The sequence below is a fragment of the Hakea prostrata genome, unplaced genomic scaffold (assembly GCF_041222555.1).
Source record: "Hakea prostrata isolate BN-2017 unplaced genomic scaffold, UWA_Hpros_2 contig_243, whole genome shotgun sequence".
Taxonomy (NCBI): domain Eukaryota; kingdom Viridiplantae; phylum Streptophyta; class Magnoliopsida; order Proteales; family Proteaceae; genus Hakea; species Hakea prostrata.
Genome location: NW_028291362.1, coordinates 27,398 through 36,696, shown reverse-complemented (window position 1 = coordinate 36,696; position 9,299 = coordinate 27,398). Strand labels below are relative to the sequence as shown.

General features: G+C 42.6%; 2 pseudogenes across 1 annotated transcript; both read right to left on the bottom strand.

The window, feature by feature from the left end:
- Nucleotides 1-3,874: 3,874 nt before the first annotated feature.
- Nucleotides 3,875-5,647, bottom strand: LOC148998614 (mogroside I-E synthase-like; annotated as a pseudogene). Its single transcript, XR_016171153.1, has 2 exons — nucleotides 4,971-5,647; nucleotides 3,875-4,633 (listed from the first exon to the last, which is right to left on the bottom strand). The product of XR_016171153.1 is annotated as a mogroside I-E synthase-like (transcript).
- Nucleotides 5,648-6,802: 1,155 nt separating this feature from the next.
- Nucleotides 6,803-8,283, bottom strand: LOC148998613 (flavonol 7-O-beta-glucosyltransferase UGT74F1 pseudogene; annotated as a pseudogene).
- Nucleotides 8,284-9,299: the final 1,016 nt, after the last annotated feature.

Here is a 9,299-nt window from a genome sequence, read left to right as displayed (position 1 = left end):
ATATGGAAAGCTTGGACCCAGAGGGAAGAAAGTGTTTCTTTGTGAGATATTCCGAACCCTCAAAGGGCCATGTCTTCATTGGACTAGATGAGAGTGAGAGGAGAACGGAACTTGAGTCTAGGGATGCAACATTCTTGGAGAATGATTTTCCATCTCTTTCAGGAGTTAACAAAGAATCATCGGAATTCTTTGAGATACAAGATAGTGGTCTTGTCACTCCGAGGATTCAGATTCCGGATAATGAACCTGGGGTTCATCCGGAAGATCCTAGTGGGAGTGGGAGTGCAGATGTGATAGCTACCTTAGACGGTGAGCAATCTGACATGCACTTGCGCCGTAGTGGGCGCGGGCTAGTTCCTCGTCGACGTTTCGACATAGAGGATGAAGCCTACATGGTAACTCCTGAAGAGATCGACGTGAGATGATTTCAGTCGATGAGCATGAACCAAAGAGCGTGCGGGAAGCTCTTGCGGGGTCAAGCTCAAAGGAATGGTTAAAAGCAATAAAGGAAGAGTTGGAGTCGATGAAAGTTAATCATGTCCGGGATTTGGTTGACTTGCCGCCAAGCCGAAAGGCAATTGGGAACAAGTGGGTTCTCAAGATCAAAAGAAAGGCGGATGGATCTATTGAGAGATTCAAGGCTCGTTTAGTGGCTAAGGGCTACACCCAACGAGAGGGCGTTGATTATGAGGAAACTTTTTCCCTGTGGTTAGGTTTGCCTCAATTCGCCTCATACTAGCCATTGTTGCTCAGTTCGACTTGGAGCTTTATCGGATGGATGTAAAAACTGCTTTTCTCAATGGAGAACTTGAGGAAGAGATCTATATGGATCAACCTCAAGGCTTTGAAACACATGGACTTGAGCGCAAAGTGTGCAAGCTTAAGAAGTCCATATATGGCTTAAAGCAAGCATCTGGACAATGGAATGTGCGCTTCCACCAAGCTATGATGGAAAATGGTTTTTCCATGCTTGAGGAAGACCACTGTGTTTACACCAAGAGATCGGATAATAATTATGTCATTCGACACCGTACGTAGATGACATACTTATGGCTAGCAATAGCAAGGAGCTATTGGAAACCATTAAGAAATGGTTGTCCTCCGTATTTGATATGAAGGACATGGGTGAAGCAAGCTATGTGCTTGGTGTCAAGATTGTCGAGAAATAGGCAAAAGAGATTATTGGGTTTATCTCAAGAGACCTATATTGACAATGTCTTAACGAGATACCGGATGCACAACTGCAAACCAATTGATACTCCGGTGGAGAAGGGTTTGCATTTGAGCCTTGATATGGGTCCTAAGACTCTAGAGGAGAAAACCAAGATGGAAAGAGTTCCATATTCCGGTGTAGTGGGTAGCCTTATGTACGCTATGATGTGTACTAGGCCGGATATTTGTTATGCGGTGGGTTTGGTTAGTCGGTACCAATCAAACCCGGGCATAGAGCACTTGGAAAGCGATCAAGAGGATATTGAGATATCTCGGAGGAACGAGTAACTACATGTTGTGTTACCAAGGATCGGATTTGCGGTTAGTTGGCTATAGTGATGCCGACTGGGCTGGAGACATCGATGAGCGCAAATCAACCTCTGGATATGCTTTCTTGCTGAATGGCGGGGCCATTTCGTGGTGTAGCAAGAAGCGGGCTTGTATATCCCTCTCGACCATGGAAGCGAGTATGTGGCATGCTCAGCTGCGGTTCAAGAGGCTGTTTGGTTAAGGAGATTCCTTCGACATCTTGGGATTGTGATGACATCCAAAGAGGTTGCCCTTGTCTACTGTGATAGTACGGCAGCTCTTAGCTATGTCAAGGACCCCAAGTATCATGGGAAGACCAAACATATACAGTTGAGATATCACTTTGTTAGAGACATTACATCAAGGAAGAAAGTTGTACTTAAGCACATATCTACTAGTCAGATGGTAGCTGACCCTCTTACCAAACCTATAGCCAAGGATGTTTTTATTTCTCATGTAAAATCCTTGGGCTTGCGTAGATTGTGACTTATTTTTATACTGAGACTTTCTTATTAATGAGTAATATGAGTTCATTCCAGCATTTATTCTTATTCACTTTCTGTGTGATTGTGTTTCTTCTAGCATAAAACAAGATATGTCAATAGGCAAGAGAATGGCTCACTCACACGAGCATTCGCCTCTGGCACCTTGGAGGCGAGCAGAGATGAGACGGATTGTGAATGACTTTGTGTAGGTCAATTCATAATCATGATGTCGCCTTGATTTGGAATCAAGATGAGTTTCTCTATTGTGAAGAGAATCGACATGAATGTTCCCACTATTCATGTTGCCTATAAGAGCCAGGTGCGAGTACTTTATGTGGCGCTAGGGTGGCGACAATAAAGAAACTCGGGTTAGGCGCAAGAGGTTGCGACTAGACTAAGACCTGTATGGTGTTGAGATGGACATACGTTCTATTGTATATAGAATGCTCCACCATAGCACATATATCATACTATGTGTGCTTAGCGATCATTGGAAATGAGAGGATGGATCCCTGCTCCTCTCATTGTGTGAGTCCTGGACCTTATGGTCCATTAGTGTTCTTAGTGACTTTCGACGACATCATGAAACGAAGGGTTGATGTGGCTACTTTGGGGTGTTACCCATGGTCATGATAGATTCGACCTAAAGGGGCACTACCGGGAAAGGAGTCAATCCTAAGTGTAGTGATGGTTTGGGGCGAAAGGAAAGGTTTGATTCAACTGCACCCTAAAAAGTGTTTGTTGGCGCGCCAACCGTATGTGTTACGAGTAGTGAACATTTTAAGGACAAGAAGGTGATCTCTCGGAGGGATCGAGATACCTTTAGTCGGGTGAGTTTGAATAAACCTAGGACACTGTGTTATACTAATGCTTATTTGATTTGTTTCTATGAGTGATGTGCCATTCGGCCTTCCGGGAAGGTTTCTAGTTTGGGGCTCACGCGTGCAGGTATATCACCGGTCGCACAACCCATTTTTCCAGTATGACTTGTGGATATTAGTGTCTGGGACACAGGTGGTCTATGTATCTGGGATACATAGTGAAAAGATCAATATATATGTATATCTGGGATATACATGTGTGTTTGGGACACAAGAGGTCTATGTTTCGGGATACATAGCAAAGAGATTGAATGTGTATATCTAGGATATACAAGTGTGTCTGGGACACATTGAAAGATTAACACTTGCCCTTGAGCAAGTGGGAGCTGTTGGAATTTATTAATATGATTAATAAATTAAATGCCCAAGGGCAATATTGGAAACTCACTATTAGGGCGGTTACAAAATAGGGTTATATATTTTGGTAACCACCGCATTAGTGAGTAATTGAGTGATTCATTCGCACGAGATTTATCTCTAGAGAAACGGCGGCTCCATCTCTCTCTCCCTCTCTTATTAGAATCGCAAGCTTGGAATTTTTTTCTTTCCTAGTTTTTTATCTTCATTCCATTAATCCACGGCATTTGGGTTGTGGATATTATTCCCTTTCCCGTGATTGTGGAATCTCCCGGTAAAGCTTTGGTGGTGGAACGAGAACGTGGATCTAGACTTCCGCTGCGAATACTTCAAGTAAGGGAAAGCGAATCCGGTAAGGAGTCTTTCCCCCCATCAATTAATTGAATTGAATTACTTTTGAAGTATTGCCAACACAAACCATTTAGAAGAATCTACTTAAGAAAATAACCATCAAACTATCACTGTGGATCATTTGATATCCGGGATATTATCCAAATTCGATTGAATATAATAGCATGTTGGATTTTTTTGGGGAGCACGCGGGGGGGGGGGGGGGGAAGAAGAATATAAATCCTGAGCAAGAGAAGTCAAGAGTATAACCTAACAAGACAAAATATGGAAATCCCCATCTCTTTTATTCTTTAGAATCCCTTTTTGCATTCTAACTCATATTAAGGGGAGAGTAATTGAGCTACAAATTCATCGATATTATTGTTTGAAGTTCCACCTTTATCCATTGCTTCTTTGGCTAAAATCTTCCATTTTAAGGCGTTACTCTTTATCACTTCCGCTCTCTTTCCTTCCATAACTTCCTTTATGCACAACTCTATCTCGTCTTTTCTTATAATCCCGTGATCATCTGCGTGAGCTCTAATTCCTACTCCCCAAACATCTTCAACACACTTAGCATTAGTGGGTTGATCTGCCCAACGTGGTAGTGCGACCATTGGAACTCCTAAGCTCAGTGCCTCTAGAATAGAATTCCATCCACAATGTGTAACAAAACATCCTGTTGCCCTGTGGGCTAACACTTCCAATTGAGGGCACCATGACACCACCAAACACTTCTCTGATGTTTCATCTGTAAACTGGTTGCTAAGCTTGTCTCTGTCTGGTGCCCTCACTACCCATAAAATATAGTTGTTGCAACTCCTCAAACCCATAGCTAGTTCTTCCATCTGCTCAACTCCAAGCTCAAGCACGCTTCCAAACGACACATAGATAACTGATCCACTTTTCCTATTATTCAACCAATTCATGCACATATCATTATTAGGATTGAAGAGATTTAGATTGTAGTTTTTGTCATCTTCTATTTGATTGTCCAGTGGATGGTATAGTTGGTCCAATCGTCCGCAATCGCCAAATTTTCGCCATCCCTTCAATTACCTAAATAGCATAGATGCCCGTAACTCAAGAGTAGATCAAACTTAGAAGCACTAAGATAATAAGAATCTCACAGAAAATGAGAAATATTTTAAAATCCACACTTATACAGAGGGGTTGATAAAATGATTGCACCATTGCCATGAATAATAGAAATGTCAACTCCTAAGAAGTCTCACAAGAACTCTTCGCTAGAAGATCCAATGAACATCACATAAAAATATCACTAAGTTAATTTGATCCTAAGGAACCCAAAAAAGTAGAAATTAAAACAAATTTAAAGCACTGAAAAACTAAAAGGAAATGTTAACAAAAGAAGACGAAATGTTTCGATACTCACCTCAGCCTCCAATTTGTCGAAGGAATTAACAAGAACCCAATCTGCTTTTTCTATATTGGAGAATTGATTCACAAGTACTTGCAGGTAAACAGGGTAAGATTCTACCAAATAAACAAAAGATGGCAACTCTTGTGGTTCAAGTGGTGGCAGCCCAGGAACTGAAACAGTTCTACACATGTCTGCAGATGGTGGGGATGTGATAAGTCCCCTGTGCACTTGGTAGTATATGTAATCAACAGAACAAGACTGGGTGAAGAATGCAGCTGTAACCAAACCAAATTCTTTGGCTACATCTAAAGCCCATGGCAAGAACGGGTCATACACTAGGCAACGGAAAGGGTAACCTGAATCATCTTGTTTCTTTATGAGCTCAGTTAAGGTTTGTGAACCTCTTTCTTTTAAACTTGAGAGGTGAGTCTGGACACTGTCTGCTTCAGCTACACCACCTTCATCGAAGCCATCAGAGATGGTCTCAATTCCAACTGAACTTGATTCGAATTTCATGGACTTGGAGATGAAAATGGTCACAGCCAGTGTAGCTTTCAGGCCTTTGGAAACTAAACGTTTAGAGAATTGAAGGATTGGGTTTATGTGGCCTTGGGCTGGGAATGGAAGCAGAAGTACATGGCCTCTGTGCTCTTTCTTCTCCATATCTCTCTCTCTCTCTCTGTCTCTCTGTGACTCCCTCTGTGGTATAACTATATATCTATCTATATATACGTAAAGGGCTTAGGCAGAAGAAGATCAGAACCCATCATTCCATTACTTTTGTGACTACAGAATTGAAAATTATTCTATTGCAGATGCTTGACCTGTGAACCATAATCAAAGGCTGGGCAAGCTCTTTGTGTGGCTGCGAATTAGTCCAGCACACTTTTTACTGAAAAAAGATCAAAAGGGCAGTGGGGTGGTATATGCTAAATGCCACTGACTAATATATAACTTATCTTGATATGTTAACTCATTTGGTATTTTTACTTATCATCTAAATATTTTTCTATTTAAAAATCATATATTTTCCATCGTGCATTTATTCCATTCGTATGTATCTCAGATTTTCAAGAGTGACTAAGAATGCAGTGTTTCTTGGCAAAAGTGTAGACAAAAGTTTTTATTTTATTCTTTTTATTATATACACAGCCATGTTTGGTGCATCTTTGAATTTCGACCATTAAGTTCGTTAGGTAAATGCCTTTCGTGATGAGTGGAGGATAAGGTTTTCGCCGCCTTGCATCTCTACCACTTTTATAAAGAATGTTTCTGCCTTAGTCGACTTCATTTTCAAGAGGTGGCATCTCCACCCCTATGGCCTGATTCTTTTCCGCTGCAGTAGCGTGTCAATCTCTACTGATGCGTCATAGTTATAATTCTGATTCCGACAAAGCTCCTTATTGTGATCTAGATGATGAGTCATGCAACAAAGGTTAGACGCGGGCCGGTTCATATGCCGGGTAGCCGCCTCCGATGGTTAAGTTAGACAGTGAATAGATTAAGATTCCGTGTAAGAGCTACACAAGATAATGTTTAGAATATATTGGATGCTTATCGGAGGGGTGAACTTTTGCTTTTATAGTGTATGTATTACCTTTTATAGATTTGGTAAGATTACCCGATGAGGGCTGCTGTTTCTCCTGAGATTACGTCCCCTTGTTGTTGGTCCCGCGCAATCATGTCTTGAGTTGACTTTCCATCTTAAGTGTTGTTGCCATATAAGCCTAGTGTGAGAAACGCCCTGCCCAAGTCGGTTGGTAACCCTCCCGACCGAGAGTCTGGTTCAGTCCTAGCCCGGGTCTAAACCAGTCGGATAGAAATCTTCCCGTATCACTAGCCCTCTATCCCGAACGATGTGTGCATTGAAATGCATTCACGGGTTGATCTGACCAATGTGGTAGTGCAACCATTGGAACTCCTAAGCTTAATCCTTCTAGAGTAGAATTCCATCCAGAATGTGTAATAAAGCATCCTACTGCCGTGTGAACTAGCACACGTAATTGAGGGCACTATGAAATCACCAAGCACTTCTCTGATGCTTCATCTATAAACTCGCTACTGAGCTTGCTTCTTTCTGATGGCTTCACTACCCACAAGACGCAGCAGTTGCTCTTCCTTAGACCCAAAGCTAGTTCTTCCATTTGTTCAACTCCAATCTCACTCATGCTCCCAAACGACACATAGACAACCGTTCCTTCTTGCCTATTATTTAACCAGTTCATACACAAATCAGTACAAGGATTGAAGAGATCTAGATCATAGTCTTTGTCATCTTCGATCCCCTTCTCCAGGTACATGGAAGGTAAAGTTGGTCCAATTGTCCGCAACCGCCATATTTTCGCCATGCATTCAACCACCTAAACATAAAAGACGATCTCTTGTTCAAGACTAGATCAAACTTATACACAACAAAATAAGCTAGGAAACCATAACTTAGGAGAAAAAAAAGATGTAAAATGAAGGATACACAAAAAAGCAGGGAGGACAGAACAGCCAAAGTAAGAGGAGGGATTAGATGAATGGACATCAAAGAAAGGGCTTTTGACAATCCAAAGGTATGACAGTTAAATTAACAGCTAAAACTAAGTCTATACTTAGATCATCAAGAACTCCTGCTCGGAGGCAAATCAGTTCAAGTAAAACGAAACAAGTATAAAAAATTCTATGCTCACCTCAACCTCCAAGCTGTCGAAGGAATTCACAAGAACCCAATCTGCTTTATCTATGTTGGAGAGTTGATTCAAAACTAGCTCCATGTAAGCTGAATAAGATCCTACTACATAAACAAAAGATGGCAGTTCTTGTGGTTCAAGTGGTGGTAGCCTAGGAACTGAAACAGTACCACTCAAGCCTGGTGGTGGGAAGGTGAGAAGTCTCTTTTGCAAATGGTAGTATATGTTGTCAACAGCACAAGACTGAGTGAAGAATGCTGCCGTAACCAAACCAAAATCTTTGGCTACATCTAAAGCCCATGGCAAGAATGGATCATAAACAAGGCAACTGAAAGGACAACCCGAGTCAGTCTGTTTCTTTAAGAGCTCAGTTAGGGTTTGTGAACCCCTTTCTCTTAGACATGAGAGATAGGTTTGTATGCTCTCAGCTTTTTTGACTCCACCATCATCAAAGCCATCTGAGATAGTTTCAATACCAACTGAACTGGTTTTGAATTTCATGGTTTTGGAGATGAAAATGGTTACTGCAAGTGTGTGGCTTTCAGGCTTTTTGAGACTAAACGTTTGGATAACTGGAGGGCTGGGTTTATGTGGCCTTGGCTTGGGTATGGAAGCACTAACAAATGGCCTGTGTGAGCTTGCTTTTGCTTCTTGATACGGAGGGATAATGATCAGACCGGGTTCATACCTGGTCCGACCCTCGACCCCGGTCGAGACGGAAAGAACCGATTCGCTCCCGAGCAAACCGGATCCAGAAGATGGCTTGCTGAAGAAGAAAGCCTATTCGGCTGCAAGCGTGCCCTAATCCTACTTATGGATTAGGGTAATCACCCTAATGATGGCGGACTCGAATTGACGGCTGCGGATAATCATTATCGAAGGGATAAACATCGTATAACCTAAAGGTTATCTCAGGAGTCCTCTACTAGTCCAAACTAGTAGAAGTCTATTGCTCAACGGATCTCACTGATAAGATCCAACGACTACCCGAAGAAGGCTCAAGTGCATCCAACGAAAGAGATTCGAAGGTACACTCTATATAAACCTCACTACCATACAAGGTGGGGGGATCGATCGAAAAGAATACTATACCGAGACTCGAGGTTCGGATACATGCTGATAGACCTAAACTATCGGCGATCTGCTATCTAGATCACCTTTCCCGGTTCTTCATTCCTTAGCTCTGCGCTTCTAGCAGAGCCGTTTGTGATTAAGTTCATCAACTGACTTAGCCTTCGGAGGTGGACTCCCGACCCCAGCGGTCGGGCCACATCTGACGCTTTCGTTTTGCAGGACATCACGTGGAGATCCAAGGGCTGAGCAGATTTTGGACGCATCAATTGGCGCCGTCTGTGGGAAATGACTTGAAAAGCCATGGTGACTAGATCAGCAGCCGCAGCAGCCGCTGCACAACGCAATTCCGGTGTTCAGGATACACCGGAGTGAATAATCCAGATATTCCCCGGAAAGCCAAAATCCTATCGAGGTGGATGGTGGCCGGGGAGGACGTAATCCTCCTCCTGATACAATCCAAGATCAATTGGATCAGGTAAAGATTCAACTCTTGGAGGTGAGCCAAGCACTCCGCATGCTCACCGGACGAGTGGTTTTACCACAAGAGCCCGATCGGCGCGATTCGGGGAGACGAGCATTGCCACGTGACCGA